The following is a 21,741-nucleotide window of genomic DNA, read 5'->3' as shown; positions in this document are numbered from 1 at the left end:
ATTCTATAATTCAGTAGTAGTCAAGTCAGTAGCAGTAGTAGTATCAATAGTAGTCCACTGTGTGAACTCCAATACAAGAGTATTAATATGAACAAGAGTGTCTTTATCTTGTGGTCAATATCCATGTTTGCGCAGTGGAGAGATTTTGGGATGATACTTTGGTCAAGAACAAGTGTATATATGTAGACTTCTGTGATATTTTTTTCTTGCATGTAATAGTCTCTTTCATTTTTTTATTGGATATTGACCACTGTGATAGCAGCTGAATATTTCTACAGAGTGGATGAAAAGTATAAAATACCTAAAACCTTTAATTTTTCATCTTTCACATATACTATAAGTACTACAGTAATAACCAGGAAAAGTTTCTTGAACTCTGTTCACTGTGAGGCCACTGTTCACAATTCTGTAGAAGATTTGATTTTGGCTTGACCTTTTTGAAAAGTTGCTTGTTTCTTTCTAATGAAACTTCATGAAATCACTTGAAGAACTGAAAACATCAAGTCAAGGAGGTCACAAATATCATCATGGTCATCTTTCCAAATATCTACAGTTAATATTAAGAAATTGTTCTTTTCCTAAAATCAAAGTTTGTTGCAATTGCGTCTGATTACTATAGAAAAAACGTGTGTTTTGCTAATTATTTGACTTTCCTCATGAATTTGAAGGATTTTTTGTTACCTTCAGGTTTGATTATATTGCTTTGGGTTATAGCTACTTCAGTTTTTATCAGCTGACTCTTTGCCTAACTTAAGAGAGCATTACTTATACCAAATGGATTATAATATTATTGTTGTTACTACAGCAAGTATGATATAACTGGAAGCAGTTAAATTGTAGCGGTGAAATATTTAAAAAAAAAAAAAAGAAGGAAAAATCAGGCTTTGTTATAAATCTTAGAAAAAATAATTAAAATAAACATTATCTTTGAAAGCAAAAGTTCAAGAAGCTTTTTAAAAAGTTGCCTGTGTATGAAAGTAAAATTATAGGAAAAAAACAAACAACAATTTCTTTGTGCCTTTCAAGCTATAGTGAAGAACATGCTTGGAGTGCAGTACGTACAAATACAAAGATCACCACTCTGAGTGAGAGGTCTCTCTTCTGCTGAAGATTGACAGCCACGGTGGAGCAATCTAAGACAGAATAATATTTGCAGGACTGAAAAACAAGAATTTATTTGAATTTTAAAGTACTAGTGTATCAAGAAGGAGATATGTTCAGTTCAAGACAAGTGCAAGACAAATCTGTAATGCAAACCAGTCAGGAAGTTTCTCTTTAGGGCAAGTAGTAAAAAAACCCATTCCATTGCATTCTTACAATGATGAAAAGATGCATTGTGAGTATCAAATCTGTTAGAATAGGTTTAGTGAATATGACAGAGTGATTATTTCTACTTGTCACACCACTTATCTTGCCATCTGTGAATATAAATTATAAATAGACTGTAACACTGAGGTTTTCCTTCTAAGTCTTATTATATTCCTCACCGCAGTAGTCACCAACTTCCTTTTATCAAAACTGAATTACTTTTGTTTCTTGAAAGATTTTAAAGTGACCTCTGCTAAGATATGGTACAAAATCATTTCGGTAAATGATTTTCTGTTGTGTTTTTACTTATTATAGATCATGTATCTAAACATGCATTTAGAAAAACAGCAGTAAAAAATATGTATAAAAGGAGAAGAAATATTTTCTGTTTTAGTGAGAGTCCACCAAAATTCACTTTAGATTTACATCATTACAAATTATTTTACCTTATTACTATGGCAGATTATTTTTCAATAAACAATAAATAATTTCATATGCAGGAGGGGAAGTTCTGTTTTCCTTTAAATGTATTTAAACATTAAAAACAAAAAAAATCCCCAAAAATTTGTAGCTCTTGAAATTAATGATTTCATATTTTTTCATTAGTTTATATCCTTTTGGAGTTGTTTCAAAAAGGTTCTGGAGAGGAATTCATATTACCTGAATTTGTCATCTCTACTAAGGGTGACTATGTATCAACTGGTCATTCTTTGCTTCTTTTTTTTACTGTAAAAGAGCAATGGCATTCTTGGGGTTAACTACATCTTGTCACGCTGATAAAAAGAACATAGAGGAAATATTCAGTTGTCTAACCTTACGCTTTCTAATCCGCAGTACACTGTCTAGAGCACCTGACCAAGAGTGTCAGAGAGGAATCAGAAACACACTCTTGAGGAGGTAGAAGAGAAACTAGAAGAACTATCCAAGTGTCTTAAATGGTGCTAGAAACCTAGATTTAAGCAGCAAATGACGCTCAGGAACATAAGCTCTCATGTAGGTATCTACAAATGTTTACACTTAGTCAGAAGAGTCATACCCCTTTACTGACGCAGCTGTGCTTCATAAAGATGTTTCTCACCATAGAATGGAGTAGGTTTGGGGTTTTTGCTCTTTGTTTATCAATTTCCTTCAGTCTAATTTCTAGTCTAAAGATCCCTTAAAATTGCACCATATGGTAGATGGTTGAAAAGAGTGAGGAGTGAGTTTTAAACTGCTTTTATAGTCAACTTATTCTTGACTAGTCCTTGACAGGATGTCTGACATATTCACACCAACATATATAGCTAACTCCCTCACAAAAATGGAAAAGGGTGTCCTCAGAGGACAACCTTCAGCCAGGCTTAAATAATGCTTGGCAGAGGTCTCCATCAATCTGATTCAGGAAACAATAGTTATTCCCGTGTCGTGCCCATACAAGATAAAAGAGATCATATGTTTCTGCGTACATATGTGTGCTACTGTGTGGCTCAATTAATTGAATGTGCATGTAATTAAAACATTACTTTTGTGGGGACAATTGATTCAAATTTCAGATTTTTTTGAGCTCTGGAAGCACCTAAAATCAACACTATTATCACTGTTTCTCCCACATTTATTGATCTGGTTTTGTCATTATAATATTTATATTAAATAAATGTGCAGTAGTCTTCATTTTTTCATAATGTTGATTTATTAGTTTAGTTCTTTATTATTATTTGAAAATTTCTCTTCAAATATAGAAAAAATCTTGCACTTTTGCTTTTTTGCCGTTTCTACATACCTTTCTTAGTTGATAAATAATGTGAATACTATGTGTGTTACTTTAGAGTACCAAAAAGAATATGATGAGTAGAAGGAAGAATAAGACTTATTTTTGGTAGTTATTACTTAGATGTTTTTATTAAAGACAGGTGTGAATACAGAAAACATCAAAGCCTGTCATAAAGTGCAATTATTTTCAAGTCTGAAAGTTTACTTATTCTTCCTGATACTCCAAATGTGTTGCTTGCAATTTATTTCAAAGGTGAATACTTCACAACAAAAACATGACAGAAGAAGGTTAGAAATGGAAAGAGCCAAGAGCTGGCATATCTACTTAGTAACAGAAGAATTAGAAATCTAGCTGGGAATCTGCACATTTGGAGTGCTAAGACTATAGAAAACTACCCTTGAAGATCTTCGACTCACATCTTCTGAGGATGACTAAACACTGCAGAGGTGGCTGTATAATAGCAGTAGGAGTGGAAAGATTTTGAATGCTAAAGCAAATACTGTTTGAAATGTCAGATAGGAAACTCTAAGATGTTTCTCTTTAGCCTGGAGGTAGGAATTTCTATGGAGAAGTTTGCACTTATCATTCATGAAGCACACTGTTGAGTGTGCTGGTTTTGAAGCAAATCTAAAACATAGCACTGTACTAGCTACTATGATGAAAATTAACCCTATCCCAACCAAAACCAGCCATGAAATTACAGTTTTGTAAGGAGCACTGTGGAGGCTCTTACAACTGCATGATTATAATGGGTGCAAGTTTCCCAACAATTATTTATTTCTAATGGTAGCTAAGGCATGCATAAAGTATACCTTAGAGTAGTACTCTTGTTGAGAGATAGATGAGAAACAGTCATACATCCTCATATTTTCACTTCATCACAGGATAAAGGAATAGGAAGAATTTCATAGGAATTTTTCATTATGATCAACCCTGACAAACTGAGGCTAAAGTGGAAACTCCATGGTTACCTTTTCTTTCATTAGTTAGTGTAAGAACTAATCAGGTCTTGTCTCTTGGATTAGAATTTTGGGGTTAAAAAATATAAGGAACCCAAACACCTCTTTTTTTCACTCCTGCTTCAAAGTTCTTTTTTTTCATCTACAGCTTGCTAATATTTGTTATTTAGTGTTAACCTGAAAATGATCTGTTTGATCTGTTTCATGCCACAGATATGAGACCAAAATCTTTCAGTAACAGAAACTTAGAGTGGACTTTCTATTACCAAGAGGCAGCACAAATATAGAATAAAATATTTTTTTCCTTTTTTAAATGCTTTTAAAAATGCATTAATAGCAAATATGATTTACTATGATTAAAAGAAAAGTATAGATTGAGGTAGTTAATTTGAATGAGAATTGACCACCTCTTAGTTCTTTGTGTCTTTTAAATATTGCTACCTTGAATCTCAGACTGCAGGAGGCTTTGAAAATAAATCTTAAAAGGTCTATCCAGGAAAAAAAAATTGTGCCATAATATATCAGAACAAATTTTTCAGCTCAGTCAGTGGATCTTGCTGATACAAACCCTCAGAGAACCAGACTCAATAAATACTTCAGTATATTCAGCCACCTTTAATTTTTTACCTGGAGCATTAAAATCTTCCAGTGAATTGAAGCTATAAAAGACTTCATTTCTTAAATCTAAAGGAAAAGAATATAGATGTTCAGTGTGAATACGAAGTACAAAATCTTCATCTATTCCATCTATTATAGAAATTACATTAATTGGTTGTCGCCCTGAAAATTAAAACCTTCTGATAATGTTTTGATAGTTTTAGTTACTTTCCCATGAACGTTCTATAAACATAAGTTGTTTATCACATTCTTTCTAAGAAACGTCTTTTGATGGACATTTTGCATGACCAGTGTGATTGGGAAGGTGGTAGCTTAATTATCCAATCCCTGGTCATTGTTGAGAATCTAAAAATACTTCAGTCAGAGAATAAAGGTTGGTTTTTTCCTGTTCTAACATTGAGAAGTGTTTGTGTGAATAATTTCATGTCCTTTAGCAACAATTGGTTAAGTTTCAAGCTCATCAGTTAGTCTTGGATCAGTTCTTAAACATCCATAAGACTGTATTTTAAGTATATGTAGCATCAGACTATATGATTTGTGCCCTTTCGGTATTTTCTTCTTAAAAAAATATTGAGTACTGAAATACACACAAGCTAACTTAAAAAAAAAGCAACAAACAAACAGAAAAAAGACAAGTATAACCGCTGACAGCTTCCATATATGTTTTCAGTCATCTGCCACTATGCCTGTCCTTTTCCCTCTTTGCCACACGTGAAAAAGAACTTCTCAGCGAGACATCTACAACGTAGTTAAGCCTAGAGTAATTTCTGAGGAACCTTTCTTATGGGGTGGGTATGAGTTCTTTTGCATCTGTTTGGAAATGAATCACCAAGAGAAGCACCAGCTGTGCTAAAAGTCACATCCAAAACCAAAATGAGAATGTAGACTGAGAGGATAAGACTTATTTTCCCAGTTTATTGGAGGCTGTGAATGTGATAATGCAGGTGAGGCAGAGTGTGTTCAAGATAGATTTGATGTGTCTGACTTCAGCAGGAAGGTGGATAGATGGGGAAACTAAGGCTCTACAAGAAGGCTTGTACATTGGGCTCTAAAAGGAGAAAGTGGAGGAAGGAGTGTCACTAGAGGACATGAAATGATTCACACAAGCACCTCTCAGTGTCAGAACCAAAAACAGTGCCTCTGACTCAAGTATTTATAGATTCTTGACAATGACCAGGGATTGGATAATTAAGATACCACCTTCCCAAGCACACTGGTCATGAGAAACATCCATCAAAAGATGTTTCTTAGAAGGAATGTGAAAAACAACTTATGTTTATGTTACTTTCATGGGGAAGTAACTAAAACTATGAAAACATTATCAGAAGGCTTCAATTTCCAGGGTGACATCTCACCCTTTCTCCTTTAAAAAAGAAAAAGAAAAAAGAAAAATTAACAACATTCTCATCAGAAGGCTCTAGTTTCAGGGTGATAGGAGAAGAATGCCAGCCTGCAGCCATTAGGGATTGTCCTGGCCAGTGATGAGTGGTTCACTTCTCCCATGGCTCTTCTGTCAAGGTATCTTTGTCTCAGTGTCACTCCATGTTTCTTTATTCCTCCTCCTGTCTCCTCCCATTATACTTGCTCTTTCAATGTCTTAGCTCCTTTCACTTTTTTACCACTGAGCCTAAAACTTCCATAGTATTTACCCATTTCCTACTAATATGTATTACTGACACGTTTGTTTTTAAGCTCTGCCTCAGACCAGTGTCTGATCTTTCCATTTGGATCATCAAGTCTATCCAATTAATGTGCTTAGTTGTAACAAAACCCATATATGGTCCATTTAGGTTGAATGTATAGTTTAGTTTGAATTCATGTTAGAAGGATTTGCTCACCTGCTTTCTCCACTTCTCAGAAAATTAATTAGCAATGTGTACAGTTTTGGATTAGTTTAATTTGCTGCCTGCTTAATTAAGTCAATGTAGGGAGGGAATTTTTGTACTGTTTGCTACCATTGTACCACAGAGATAATACATACAAAAGAACAATCATCAGAACAATGTGACTGATAATGTAGTCTTGTATTCATTTTCTTCCTCTGGAATTGAAAATATGTGTTCTTTCTTATTTTGTAATATGGGTTGTTTCACTGAGCTGGTTTACAATATGATTCCAACAGTTACACCATCAGCAAATGTCAGTGCATTTGTAGAAACATGGAGCTGACAAAGAAAGCATAATGAGAATAAGTTCACCCTCAGTTAGATATCTCTGCTTGGATGGATGACAATTCCTCTCCACGTTTGCTACATTGACTAGAAACTCGATTCACTTGCGAGAACATAATTTTTTTTTATGGAACTGGAGATGATTGACCTAACCTCTAGTGAGTCTAGTATCTTGTGGCAAAGCAAGAAGAGGTTCCATCTGATATTTAATATAAGCCCTGTGTTGATGCTTTGTATGGCAAAGGGTGTTTCAAATGGTTCTGCATGTTTAAGTTTTGGCAATTGAATTAAGCGTCCAAGTTTAGGTATAAAAATTACATCTCAAACTGATAGTATCATTGAAGATGTTGAAAGGGCTAAACCATACTGTACAACACTGTCCTTGCTGTATCTGTGGATCCAGGTTCTGATATTTTTTTTTTTTTTTTTTTTAATTTTTGTAGCATACTTATCAAAAGAGAAAAGACTTATTCAGAAAACTAATAGATCACCCAACCTTGTAATTGTGTGTCATGGGGTGACTTTACCTTTAAGGTGGTTTTGGGAGCTAAGGAAGTTGAAACTGCTGGTGGCTGATGGGAGTCTTTCCTCCTGACCAATTATTGGTCATTTCTAAGAATTGACAGCAGTTTTAACCATTAAAAAGTGAAGTCAACTTGTAAACATCTCCTTAAGATGTAAAGTCAGGGGACTTGTGTGCTCTTTGTTTCCTGGCTGTGAAAGGTGACAGAGCTCCAGCTGGCCTCCCGTTCCCTGCCCCGGCCATGCGGCCCCGTGGGGCAGGGGCTGGGCTGGGCCTGCCGCAGCTCCCGGCCGGGAGATGGGGCCTGCGGGGCTTGTCCCGGGCTCTGGCCGGGCCAGGCCGGTCCCTGGCTCGGCTGCAGTTTTTGCTGTGACTGAATTCACCAGAGACTGCCGAGTAAAGAAAGAAAAAAGCTCTTGACCTGCGGCAGGCTGAGACAGCGACCACACTCTCCAGAGCAGCCATGAAGAATCTTCCATTGCAGACAGCTCCAGCCGCTGCTCCGGCAGAGATCACAGAACCATCTACAAAGCCTGGGCAAGATTTTAACCTTTCCATTACCCAGATGAGACTTGCAGATTAATCTTTTTTTATCCAGACAAAGAAAAAGAGAGTAATCAACATGTAAAGAGACTTTATAAAACTATCAGAAACAGTAAAGAAAAGAATTAAGTTTCAGAAGAGGTAGAGAATAAGGAGATGCTTTATGAGCTGAAATACCTTTCTGTTGAGGCTATGGAAATGGACAATAAGGTCTTGAAAAAACTCCTTTAATTCATGACAGTATATTGGGAGGAATAGAGTGTTCAAAGTGTGGATTTTGAGTAAAAAGTAGAGTGATTGTGATACAGTGAAGTGCTGGAATAGAGTGAAGCGAAGATTTGAAGCCTTGGGGGGCAATGAGAAACCTGTTTTCTAGTGAAGTTCACAGAGACAGATGAAGAAGACTTTTGCCTTTGAATAACTCATCCTTAAAATGACATCCCTAGACTCATGGCCCATACACACCTTAGAGTGATGTGAAATGGGAGGAGTGGGCTCTGATTACAGCATTTCTGGGCAGCTGACATCAGGGCAATAGAAAACTATAGCAGAAATAGTTTTCTTGTGAGAAACTCCATAGATTAACAGAAAGAGACTTCTGTTTCTCTGCAAAGACTGATGAAAAGACTGTAGCAGGAATTGGGACTGTTTTAACCATCAAAGTTCCAAAGTTTTTGTCTCTGTTGTCATGTGAACAAAGGAATGGTGGGTAGTAAGGGATAAAAAGGGTTTTCTGAAAGTTTATTCTGGTGTTCCTATTCTTGTAGATTGTTAATAAACTTTCTTTATTCCTTTTAAGTTTTATGCCTGTTTTGCTCTTGTTCTAATCCATATCTCACAGCAAAAAAATAAGTAATTTTTTAGTTACTGGTTTAAAACCACGACACTGTGGAGATTTTTTTCTCAGAAGCCTGGTTGACAGTCAACTCTTTATTACCTCAGAATCTGTTGTCTAAAACTGGAAGACCACAGCCATGCATTTTTGGTATTGGCTAAATAATTTTTCACATTAGATCATAATATTAGAAAGAAGAGTCAAAACCTGTTTAAAATGTTCAGAGAAGTAAACCTGCAATTACAGTCAGATGTAAACAGATTTTAATGCATTAAGCACTAGCTATTTGCATGTTATGTGTTTCTAAGATCACATTTGCTTTAATTTTTTTTCTTTATCCAAATCCAACACTTCATATTATATTATGTTATCTATTGTCTGGATTTTTTTTTTGTTACTTCATGTGCTTTATATAAAACACCAAAGTAGTAACAACAGTAGCAACAAAATTCAGTAAAAAAAAATTCCTAATGGACACCAGATGATGTAATAATAGGAGGACACAAAAAAAGATTACTTTTAAACTTCTTGTCTTAAGACTTTAGTTGAAGTGTTTGAACTGTTTTGAAAAGGTTTATGCTTTGTGTTGTGTACCCTTAAGCAAAGAAAGATACATTTAGGATATGATGCCTACAATAAACTATCAGAGTTATTTTCAGAAATGTCAGGCAAATCAAAATTCAGAAATCAAAAATCCTTGGGTTGGCAATCTCATTATAATTAAAAAAAGTTTTGGAATCTGGATCTAAGTATTTTTTTATTTTTATGGCAGTGATATTACTATCAGTATCATGAAGAACTGCAATAAGTGTCGCTGCTTTTCAGTTGCTGTCCTGAAGCAGCCATACACAGAATAGAAAAGGGATTTCAAAAATGTTGACAGTTCAGACAACTTTTTTATGCAGCAGAGTTTTTTATCCTTTCAAAAATGAGAATTTGAAAGTAAAATTATTACTTCTTGTTTTTTTCCTATTTTTCCCCAGGAAGACTTTATTTTTCCCAGTCCTGTTGTAATCAAGGTATCTCTCATAGTGATGAAAGTTATGATTGCAAATGACCTATATGCTTCAGACATTGTCAAGATTGTTCAGTTAGCATGCTTTAATGGAAGTGAAAGAAAGTAAAGTTTCTAGAGCAGTGAAATGCCTTGGACACAGAATATTAAGGGGTTGGAATGGACCTTAAAGACCAGCTAATCCCAAGCCCCCATGCCAAGGGCAGGGGCACCTCCCACTAGACCAGGTTGCTCAAGGCCTTATATCCAACCTGGCCTTGAACACCACCAGGCTTGGGGATCCACAACCTCCCTGGGCAACCTGTTCCAGGGTCTCACCACCCTCAGTGTAAAGAATTTCTTCCTAATATCTAACCTAAACTTGCCCTATTTCAATTTGTCCCTATTACTCCCTGTTCTATCACTATAGCTCCTGATGAAGCTTCCTCTCTGGCTTCTCTGCAGGCCCCTTTAGATACTGGAAGGTTGACATGAGGTCTCCACACAACCTTCTCCAGGCTGGACAGTTCCAGCTGTCTCAGGAGAGGTAGTCCTGTCCATGGACAGGATTTCTGAGCCTGAGAGAAATTTAGGCCTGTCAGGAGCTCTTCTGTTCCCAGGGAACAGTTCCTGAGAACAGTTTTTCTGTCCAGATTTGTTATTGTAAAGAGATAATTTTTCTCATAACAATACAAATGGATGTCCTTGGTGTGTTTTCTCTGGTCCCCACCAAAGGGATCAAATGGGGTGTTGTTCATTCCACCAGTCAGGGTAACCTGGCTGGAAAAACTATATGAGGTTAGAAAAATCTTGCAATAACAGCTATTTAGCCATCTGAAAAACTGGCCTCGGTGGTGTTCTTGCTTGGACCTGTGTCCGATATTTTGTGTCCTCTAGCGACACCAGGTCCTCTGATCAACTTTGTCTCTCCTCTGGATTTGGTCCAATAGTTCCACGTCCTTGCTGTGGTGGGAACACCAGAACTGTACACAGTGCTTCAGGTAGGGTCTCACAAGGGTCGAGTAGATGGGGAGGATCTTACATCATATATAAGAGCGAAGTACACAAATACAGCCACATCCCTCAGACTCGGTCATTTGTTTTTCTTCATTGTTAATGGAAATATTTTGATTTGCTCTAAATTCTTTGTCAAAATGCACTTAAAATTTCTCTACACATATTCCCTTTAATCCAGAAAGCATATTGGATTTATAGCAAAACCCAGGGACAGTTGCCAACATTAGATACTTGTTACACACACCATTCTGGTAGAAAATTTCTTCCAGCCTTAAAAGCTTGTAACCAAAAGAGCAGTGCAATCTAATGTAAGGAAAAAGAAGTATCACTCTCACCATTTACAGGTGGTAAGATATAGTCAATTAATGAAATTTTCAGTGGAAGCCGTGTTTGTTCATTTGCACATAGACACCTGAGTCATACCTGAAAGGTTATCCCCAAATCACTTTTCAGTTTACTGACTGTAAAATTATCCTTTAGATAATGTGTTTTTTTCAGACACATTTGCATCATGTGTTACATGGCACCGAGTGCTCTAATTAAGTACTGAGAAAGTACTGAGCTTTTCCATACAGTTCAAAGCATCATTTAGTATAAAAATATTATTTATTGAAATAATGATTATGACAACGCTGAAAATACATGTAAGATATTCAATTCTCATAGACATCACTGAAGCACATGTTACTTATGTTTTATCTCAGACTTTTTTAGAAATAAATATACTTTAATTGTTTTCACATTTTCTTCAGGGTGAAAAGTTTTAGTTAAAAAATCCTTCATAAAACTCAGTGTAAAAAAAGTCTTTTTTAGCTCAGCTGTAGTTCTTGGTATCTCATATCATGAAATTGGTATTTCTCAATATTTTTTCATCCTTTCCATTCCATAGTACTGTGAGGGGATCTGCTAAGCAAATAATAATGACTTTACTATAAATGTAGGCAATACCATAGGTAAGAAATATTTTCCAGTGATTTAAAGCCATCTATTTTTATGTTGGCTATTCCCTTATTTTCTTGATTATTTTCTCTTTTAACAACTGCTTTATTGCATATGTATCTAATTTCTCTTCTCGGATGCTTGATTTGCCTTTTTTAAAAAAAAAACCAAAACAATTAAATTTCTAAGTTACAGCTGGTGTTTTGATAATGTTAAAGAATCTCTTTTGTACAAGTAATCACTTTGGCCTTTTGATTTTGTTTTGGCTTTTTTTGCCCCCACTGTTAATGGTGAAAAACTTACCTTTTTGGTGATGCTAAAAGCAAAAACATCAGAGGTTTCCTTAGCTACCTTCAGACACCAAACACTCCATGTGAAACATTTCTCAGAAACAGAGTACAGAGCTCAAACTGGTTGTGACTACACTTCCCTCTAGTTCAGGTTCCACTGGTATGGTGCAAATAGAGTGGATTGGTACGGTGAACAAATTAAATACAGACTTACCAGTAGCCAGTTATTAGAATTATTTGTAGATGTATATGTTTTCGTAAGGAGAGATTTGATGAACTAGTATATATCTCTTGACTAATGAATAAAGATGATTTCTATAAAGTTTCATGTTGCTTCAAAATTATCAGTGTGAACACCAAATGACATTTGGTATTGTTGACAACTATTCATAGAAAGCTGCCACTTTTGAAAAGACTCTGGTAGTTGTGATATTTACTCTGAGCTGCTGAAAACATAAGTACAGGTCTTTGTCCATTTAACATTTGATTACTTTTACAAAGTGGAAATTTCCCAACACAAATAATTAGACAAAGTGCATGTAGTCAGGCTAGCATCTCAGCAATTAAGATATTATCATCTGGAACTCTAGTCTACGAAATATTGGGTCTTCCATCTTCTTACTTTTTTGTCTGTGGAAGGAAATGCACTCTATAGAACAAACAAACAATTAAAAAATTAAAGTAATTTCATTGCAAGCTGTTTCTTGCGCAAATCTAAAAGTTGATTTTCCACTAGGATTATCCATGGGTACACAGAGAGGGATTTTTTTTATGTCACACTCAGACACCAAAATTGTGTTTATTTCTTAATATATGCTTTGGGGAGAAAGAAAGATCTAAAGGAAGTGTCAGGGAAGGTTATAAGAAATGAATAGAGGACATACCTATGAAAATTAGAAGCTGGAAATCCTTACCACTTCCTTGCATTTATGCCTAAATTAGTAATTAATGGACTTTATTTCTAGTGGGTAGGTATTGAGAAACCGCCCAGCTATTCACCAGTCTTCACAGAAGTAATTGTGAACGCTATTTATTTCTATTATTAACACACCTTTTATAGGGTTCTACAGGGTCTGCGGGCAGAGCAAGCTACTATTGGCTAGCACACACAGTTTACATTTTTTCTCCTACACACAAGGATATTGTTTTGCTTTACTCTCTCTTCTGCATGAAGGTTTCAAGGATTTTAGCCCTTAATATCACGACTTATTTCAAAGGCTGGTTTGTGCATACAGGCCTTTACTAATATATAAAATATATCAACAGGTAGGGAGAAGAACATGACTTGGAACAAATTAATTTTTTAAAATTTGATTTTATTTTTTATATTTTAATAATATGACAAACTGTATGTCAGTTATGTTGTTGCCTCATGTAACGGGAAGAGCAGAAGAAAGTGAGACAACACAGGAAATGGAGAAAACTATTCTATTTCTATTCTCCTGACAGGTTTATTCAATTGTTCTGGAAAATAAGAAAGAAAATGTAATAATGTGAGACAGAATACCACAGGGACAAATGAAGTCAGAGTAACAAGGAGCAGAAAAGAAATCTTGAGTCATGGAAATCAATTAAATCAGTGATAATTTTACAAAGTTGAAGGTGCTGTGAGAGCTTGGAGAGGTTATGATAATTTTTAGTGATTGGGTGAAAGAAACAGTTGTTGGACATACAAAAGGGATAATGGTGGTAACTCCCCTGAGATAAAAGATTGTTCTGTGAAGCAAAAGGACTTACTTCTCCATCATTGGGGTTGCTGTGAGGACTGATTCCATGTGAAGTAGTCCTTCCTCCTCTGCACTGTGGCTTCTGAAGTCTCCCTCACTGGAGATATTCAAGAACCATTTGGGCAAAATCCTGTGCTCTAGGATGACCCTCCTTGAGCAGGCAGGTTGCGCCATATGACCCTCTGGGGTTTCTTCCATCCAGACCCATTCTGTGACTCAGTGTTCAGATGGCTTTTCCTCTGCTGGTTTTGCAGCTAAAAGAGAAAGGCATTGTAACTGCAGGTGATAACACATGGCTATGGAACAGAAAATAACTTAATGTACTATAGAGCATTAGAACAACCTCTTTTCAATAATAGAAAGTTAATTTATGTTCTGACATGTTTTTCCACTTTTTCTTACTCACCATTGTTCTCTCAATATTGGACATATAATTTCTCTTTACCAGTTGTATACTTTCAAAGAAAAATTAAGAAAGAGAATGATATACACACAGTTCAGTTACCCATGTGAACCATAAGGGAAAAAAAAATCATTGACCTAATATTTTGGTCTGTTGTATCACAAGTCTCACAAAGTTTAGGAACTAGTAAAAATTTGGGTATGATCAGGAGCACAGATTCTTCAGCGATCATAACTACTAATATAGTATTATTATATATACTATATACTAGTATAGTATATTCTACTAATAGAATATATTGAATGATCATTGCCATTTTTGAAAGTGTTGCAATTTCTATAAGTTATGTTACGGCATATATTTTATTTAAATCTGAATTCCTGTTTCATTTCAAGTCCTTGTTACATCATATGAAAATTCTTAAATAAAATTGTTTGGAATATTTTAAATATCTAATAAAATTAATTTAATTAAATTTATTAAATATTTAATGTTTAGATGCAATGTACATTTAAAAAGTCATCCAAGCTACATATAAGTAGGGCAGGAACTTTCAATGGACCATTTCTGGAAATTCTGTTGAATTTCAGCTTTGGAAAAATATCAGCTTTAATCATCTTCTACTATTCTTTTCAAAATCAGATAGCTATCTCATGTGTAGTGTCTCATGTTGTAATATTAAAGCATCAAATAAGGGCAAACACCGGGTCCCCATCACTTAACTACTACAGCTAATTCTACAATGCTTTACCCTCACTTAATTCACTAGACTATGTGTCTAACAAATTTCAAACCATAATCAATTTCAAAGTAAAAAAACCCTAATATTTGCCACAAACATAGAGGGCATTAAAATTTAGGGGATGGCAATGTGAAAATGTACTGAATAGAACACATATTGAACTGAAAATCATGTAAATCCTATAGTGGGAAGGATTTACAGGTCATGTCATGTAGACAGAACTTCAATTTATCATTGCAGTTTTAACAATCTCATTAAATTATAGCAAACAGACACAAGTAATCTAGTCCTATAAAACAAATATTTTTTGTTTCCTCCTTTATAGGGTCTTTCAGGCCTTTGATCCAGACTTTGGCAATTTAGTAATTCACAAGTAGTTTTATCCTACTCTTCCTCCCTCCATGAATGACAACAAAATACTCATAATCCTACCTTAATCTGGTTAATTCAAAGTTCCTTGGAGGAATGTTAGATGGAAAAATTATTCAGAAAAAAATTATGGAATGACTCCTTAAGGTGCTACAGACAGCCTATATGGTGGTCTATGAATTATGGATCGATTTAAAAGAGCCTTGTGAATCAGTGTCTGGTCTGGTTGATTAGAGGGGCCACTCGATAACCTGTAGCGAACAGCAGGAGTGAGCTACAATAAGGTAAAATAATACCGTTAAAAGTTCTAGAAAAGGAGGAAGAGGGAGTCATTAAGAGGATTTGTAGGATCAAAGGGAAAGTGTGGATAAATGTCCATGTAAGATAGTCACAAAAATACTTTGAAGAGACCAAAGAAGACAGCATTTATACTACCTTGATCAGAGAAGATACTCTGATACTAGAAAAAAAATGAATGCAACTATGAAATCAAGTCTAGTGGAATCAAGTATGCAGTCAGAAGTATTACATCTAGGGCATAACATAAATACTGCTGAAGAAAGACCTGAAAATATGAAACTCTCTACATTAGTCAGAATGCAGTATCATATGGTACCTAACCCTTTATAGGCTTTGCTACAAATACTTTTTATACAAAGATTTCCAAAACTTTATCACTGAAAAATTTCAAATACCATTTGAGCTTCATCATCATTAAATCAAATCTGATCATTTCTTCCTTCATATTTTCATCAGAAGTGCCAGTGCTCTCTGTTAATTCCACTAGAACAAGAACTAGACTCCCAAAAGTAAGACACTATTTTTTATGCCTCTCTGCTTCTCATTCTGTTTACTACTACATCTTTTTTGATGCTTTTCTCAAGAGGAAAACCTCGGCAAATGATAACATATCAAAGACCACAGGTTCCTCTAACATCATAGCAGTGGTTTGGGATGGTGACTGAGATGTAAACTCTTTTCTACAGATTAATGTTGGGTTTTTACTATACTTTTATGTGCTGCCTCTAGCTAGGTCAGGGTTAGAAATATTGAGGTAGGCAAATATGTAAGAAATGGAGGAACATAAAATAGAATTTTGGTTTGCAAATATATATAGAGAGAGAGAGAGAAAGAGAGAGAGAAAGAGAGAGGGAGAGAGAGATATTTATATCTCTCAAAGCCATTCTGCCTTTAAAACATCTGGAGAAAAAAAAAAAAAACATTTTCTCTGTATGGATAATTCTTCTAGTAGTTTCCAAGTGATGATAAAATATAAGAGAAGCTGTGCACACAGCCTCTAATGACAAGTAAATATAATTGAACACTATCAGCAGAACTCTTGACCACCTTTGCCAGTTACTATTAAACAGCTTGAATACATTTCCCAGTGACAACTCTCTTTATATACTGCATCTACACACAGGAATCACTATATATAACCTTTGGAGAATCTTTAATCAAATAAATATCTACATGTGAACAAAAGAACCACTTGTGCTGGGTCTGGCTGGGATGGAGCTCATTTTGGGTTAGCAGCCCTCACAGTGCTGTGCTTTGCATCGGTAACACCCCAGTGCTTTGGCTACTGCTGAGCAGGGCTGATACAGCATCAGCTCTGGCTCCCTAACATTGCTGCCCTCCAAGGGGCTGGGGATGGACAGGGTCCTGGGAGGGGACACAACCAGGCCAGCTGACCCAAATTAACCAAAGGGATTTTCCACATGACATCACCTCAGATATAAAAGCTAAGGGAAGGAGGGGAGGGATAGGTCTTCCAAGATTTAGGATGTATTTCTTTTCAATTGACACATAATTAAATATTTTGGACATAAGTAGCAACAGAGGTAACTAAGTAACCTGCTATTTTTTTTCCTGCCTACATTCATATCACACTGAAAGCTCTCACAAAAGAGAACATCTATTTTCTTTTGACTGCCAAGGATGTGGAGGCTTCACAAAGTGCAAAGATTCCTCTTAGTAATCATATTACTAACAGATTATTTGAAAACAACTTGGTGCACATATAGAAAATCTTGATAATACCTTTAGACTATATTGTTGTTATAAAACTGTCAGAAATATTGAAAGAGTTTACTCCTAATTTATTAAGTTCTCTCTCTTTGTCAGCAAAGAAATAACATGCCAGAAACAGAGAACATATAAATTTGGAAGTCTGGTCCACAGACAATCCAGAAATACAGACAGGCATTTAGGTCCAACTAAAGGTGCCATCAGATCCTCAATCTCTTACAGCATTGCTGCTTGAAAACATAGGGTTTTACATCTCTATCAAGGACAGAGAGAGTGCTTTTAATACCATAATTAATTATTGGATAGAAAGAGCTGTATATCTCCAGACTCAGAAGTAAACTCATCCTTAGTGTTTTTCCCCATCTTGTCCAGTAAACTTTGAAACTGACATCTCTATTCCTACAGTTTATTTGGGTATAACAGCTGTTACATGCATATTTCTGATTGTTAGATCCTGACTCTGAACAAGGCACATTTCAAATGACATTATCTCCACTGGGAAAATATGGATGTGGTCATCTAAATTGCAAAAGTATAATTTAGGGAAAAAACAACTATTATTGTGTTATGTGTTGTACAAAAGGAAAGATGGCATGTCACCTTCCAGCAGATAAAGTATAATTATATAGGGAATAGTCTGAAATGCATTTAAATGTGTTAACTTTTTGTCTGGTTTTCTGTTTCATTGCCTCTTAATATATGTGTACTCATATGCATTTATTTTTAAACATATGATTGAACAAGGAAAAAAATAAAAAAGCATGTATTTACCTCTCTAGCAGATTATTTCTTCTCTGAGAAAGGGGTATGTAAACTATCTGTACTACTGATCAAAACTGATATAATTTCTCTTTCTCTCCTTTGTATATTTATTTTAATACATTATTATTAATAGTAATTATTTCTGTTATTATAATTTTTTAAATTTTCCCTTATTTTTCCTATCTGCAGACCTGTAGCTTGGAGAAAAAAAAAATGGAAAAATCATTAAGTAAAATAGGTAAATGATCTCTTTAGTCTTTTTAGGTTTGAATTTAGTAGGAGAGAGAATTTCTCTGTGAGTGTGTTTTTTACTGTTCCAAAACCTTCTTGGATTTTTTTCAAAGCTAATATTTTAACACTGTTGCCAGGAAGAAAAAAAAAAAAAAATGCAAGCACAAGCTGCTGTTCTGAAAACAGAGCTCTTGTAATACCAGGCTTGTGTTTAGTGTCCCCATGAGTGCCATTCCAAAACCGTTGGCTTCTCTTCTGTTCTTGCAATTTCTGTTGATTGTGTGTGCATGGCCTCTTCCATCTGCTGACAGTAGGTAAAGGAAATAAGCAACACTGGTAAATATTTTTCTTCACATAAATATCACCAAACTTTGAGTTAGACACACACACACCAAAAAAAAAAAAAAATTAAACTTACTGATATTATCACGCTAGCAGTACTCATACTTTTTTGTATAATACACAAAAAAATGTCTTGGGAAAATAAAATTATTTGGATAGTTTGGATGATATGATACTACTACATGTAGTTTTCTTAGCAATTTGTTGTATCCAAGTTAAAATGCAAATTATGCAATCTCAAATCAAGCCTGGGGAGTGGAGAAACAGAAGAGAAATCCTATTCTAGTTCATAATGTTAATCAAGAGTTATTGGTTGACCCACACTTATTTCCAATGTGCTTTTTGCATACACATATGTGCACACTTGTACAGAGGCACACACATATTTATTGAGGCAGATGTACATTATATATCCATAGTTACTGCAACTACATTTTTCACTACATAAATTGAAACCAAATATTCATGTACAGAAATATAACTATATAAATTCCTAATATCTGTAATAGATTCCCCAAAGCAGTAATATTAAAACAATTATATTCTGTGGCAGCAGGATTTGTGCCTTCAGGTTTTATTTGGTCCTTACCTTGTTCATCCTGTTACACCAAAATTGGCTCTAGCTCCTCACTTTGCATCTGCCTGAAAACTGGAATTGACAGTGATAGCCCTGAGGCCGCTGGTATGATCATGCACCTGGACTTTTAAGGCCCCTGATGTCATCTTCTATGCTCCAGTTTTTACTTTAGAGTGGTAGACAAGTCATTCTATACAGAATAAACAATTGTTATTTCTGTCTGTATGTTTATATTCCAAAATTACTGTAACCATAAGCATTACATCACACAGTTGCATTGCACTGAAGCTGGAAGGAATTTATCATGTTAAAATTTGAAAAAAAATATTTTCTCTGAAATTACAAATAGCATTTTTTCCCCTTCCCCCTGTCTTCCCCTCTCTATCTTTTTTCCCCTTCTGTTTCTTGGGGGTTTCTTTCAATGTAAACTAACTGTTTACCTTAATCTTCATAATTTTTTTTTATGGGGATACACGTCTGTGGGAAAAAAAAAGAATCAAGTCCCATTACTTTACTGAAACTGTACCCAGCTATTTTTATAGATAAGCTTGTACAGAATCATTAAGAACTTATTTCTCTTCTTTGTGTTCAAGGCCTGAAAAATGAGAAAGTTATAAAATGTTTAAAAAAACCCTGTGTCAAGTAGGAAGAAAACAAATTGTTTTAATATTCTCTGAAATTATTGACATGTCTTCATTTCCAGGAGCTTTTTTTTATTATTATTACTAATATGTATTAAATACTATAATAATTTTGATCTGATTCACCAAATTTGCTGTGTAGGTAAGATTCCATGCAGCAATAACTTCAAACAGATTTTACCACTTTGTCTTGAGGAGAGAGGAGGAGCTGTTTCTGTCCTAGAAATTGTTCTGAGTTAATTTCATCTGGATTACATATGTGTCTTGTTTTGTAAAGGCAAAAATACTTGAATTATATTCTGCATTATATGCTGATTCACCTCTTAAACTAGGAATTAACATGTATATGTATCTGCAATAGGATCTTTCTCAATCATTTTTCTAAGTGTTCAAAAATTATCAAAACCAGTACAATTTTAATTTTAATGTGTCTTTTCTATTTGTAAAACAGGATCTCCTTATGTTCTACATATTAAACAGAAAGACTGAATAGCAAGTCTAATTTTGTATGCAATTTGGTGGAAATTAAGCAGTGAATAGCATGAAAAAATTTTACATGGACGAATGTTAATAAAGTAATTATTTCTGGTGGAAGCACCCAAGTAACTTATGATAAAAAGGTTATAGATGCAAGAATATAAAAAACAACATAAAATCATAGCACCATTAGCTTTGATACAAAGTAAGCTTTGATACAAGTAAGGTCTTTAAGAGCTCCTTAAGAGCATCGTTAGTACATATTACATACATGCTTAGAACACATAGAACTGATGTGATGGTTTTATTCTATTGTATATTTGGTCTTTTAAAACAAACAAACAAAAACAAACAAAACAAAACAAAGCAAAACAAAATAACAAACCCTCCCCCCTCCAAAAAACAACAGAAAACAAACAAACAAACAAACAAAACCAAAACAAAACAAAACCACCAAAATGGGATAGTGGCTAAATGTCTTCATATTTCAAATTCCTGACCAAAGGGACAAGTTTTGGTAACATAATATCAAGATAATTTCATATCCAAAATTACTGTGAGAGAATGATACAGCAGCCACCTATTAGCACTATACTGGGTGCTTGATGCCTTAGAGACTTACATTTGGCAAATGAAATATGTCACACAATTGATTTATGAACTGTCTTGTGATGACAGGCATTATTTAATTGCTAGTAGGCTTAAGAAAGTCTTGGGTGATGAAGATACACTACAGGACAGATTTCAAACATACAGACACGCCCCATGTCCTATTGTTTTCTTTTTGGGGCCCTGGGTCTGTTTAATTTAGAAACTCCTTATGTGGTCAAGGCCAAAAGTTTCTTTCTCCTTTTCCTGAAAATAATTCAGCTGCCAACTTCATGGCTCAGTCCAGTATTTTTTACAGAGGACAGTGTTAAATTTTCAGAATCAAAGGCCTAAATGAAAGGTAGAGAAAAATCCTAATATAGCAGCTAACTTCATTTTATGGTGCAAATATGTATCCCAGTATATAAAATGGAAAGAAAATTTTATGACTTTGTAGATGCTGACTAAATTAAAGGAAAAAGCATACTTCAAAGACAAGTGTGCTCTGAGAGCTCATATGGGTTATTACTGAATTGCTGCTTTTAAATTTCCACAAGAACATCTTCAAAGGGGAGGAGAGAATCATTGATGATTGAGCCTCATAGAGACACCTGTATGAAACTGTTGTAAATAAACTCCAAAATACATTTAAAACCAAACCAAACCAAACCAAACCAAAACAACAACAAAAAAACCCCCGACAAAAAACCCCAACAGAATAACCTTATTCCAGGCTTTTCAAAATCTTATATACAACATATTATTAAGAGAAACTGCTCAGCCTTGCAAATTACTCCAGTAAATGAAGGGTACTGAATCAATTCAAGGAGAAAGTCTAGGATACAAAATAAATGAAGTAATGGTAGTTATAATTACCAGAGTGATAGAAAGTAAAGTTGATTAA

This window comes from Pseudopodoces humilis, chromosome 2 (assembly GCF_049639895.1).
Source record: "Pseudopodoces humilis isolate 2021_Gansu_Grassland_sample_001 chromosome 2, ASM4963989v1, whole genome shotgun sequence".
NCBI classification, from domain to species: domain Eukaryota; kingdom Metazoa; phylum Chordata; class Aves; order Passeriformes; family Paridae; genus Pseudopodoces; species Pseudopodoces humilis.
The sequence above is the reverse complement of the archived record's forward strand: the minus strand, read 5'-3'. Positions refer to the sequence as shown.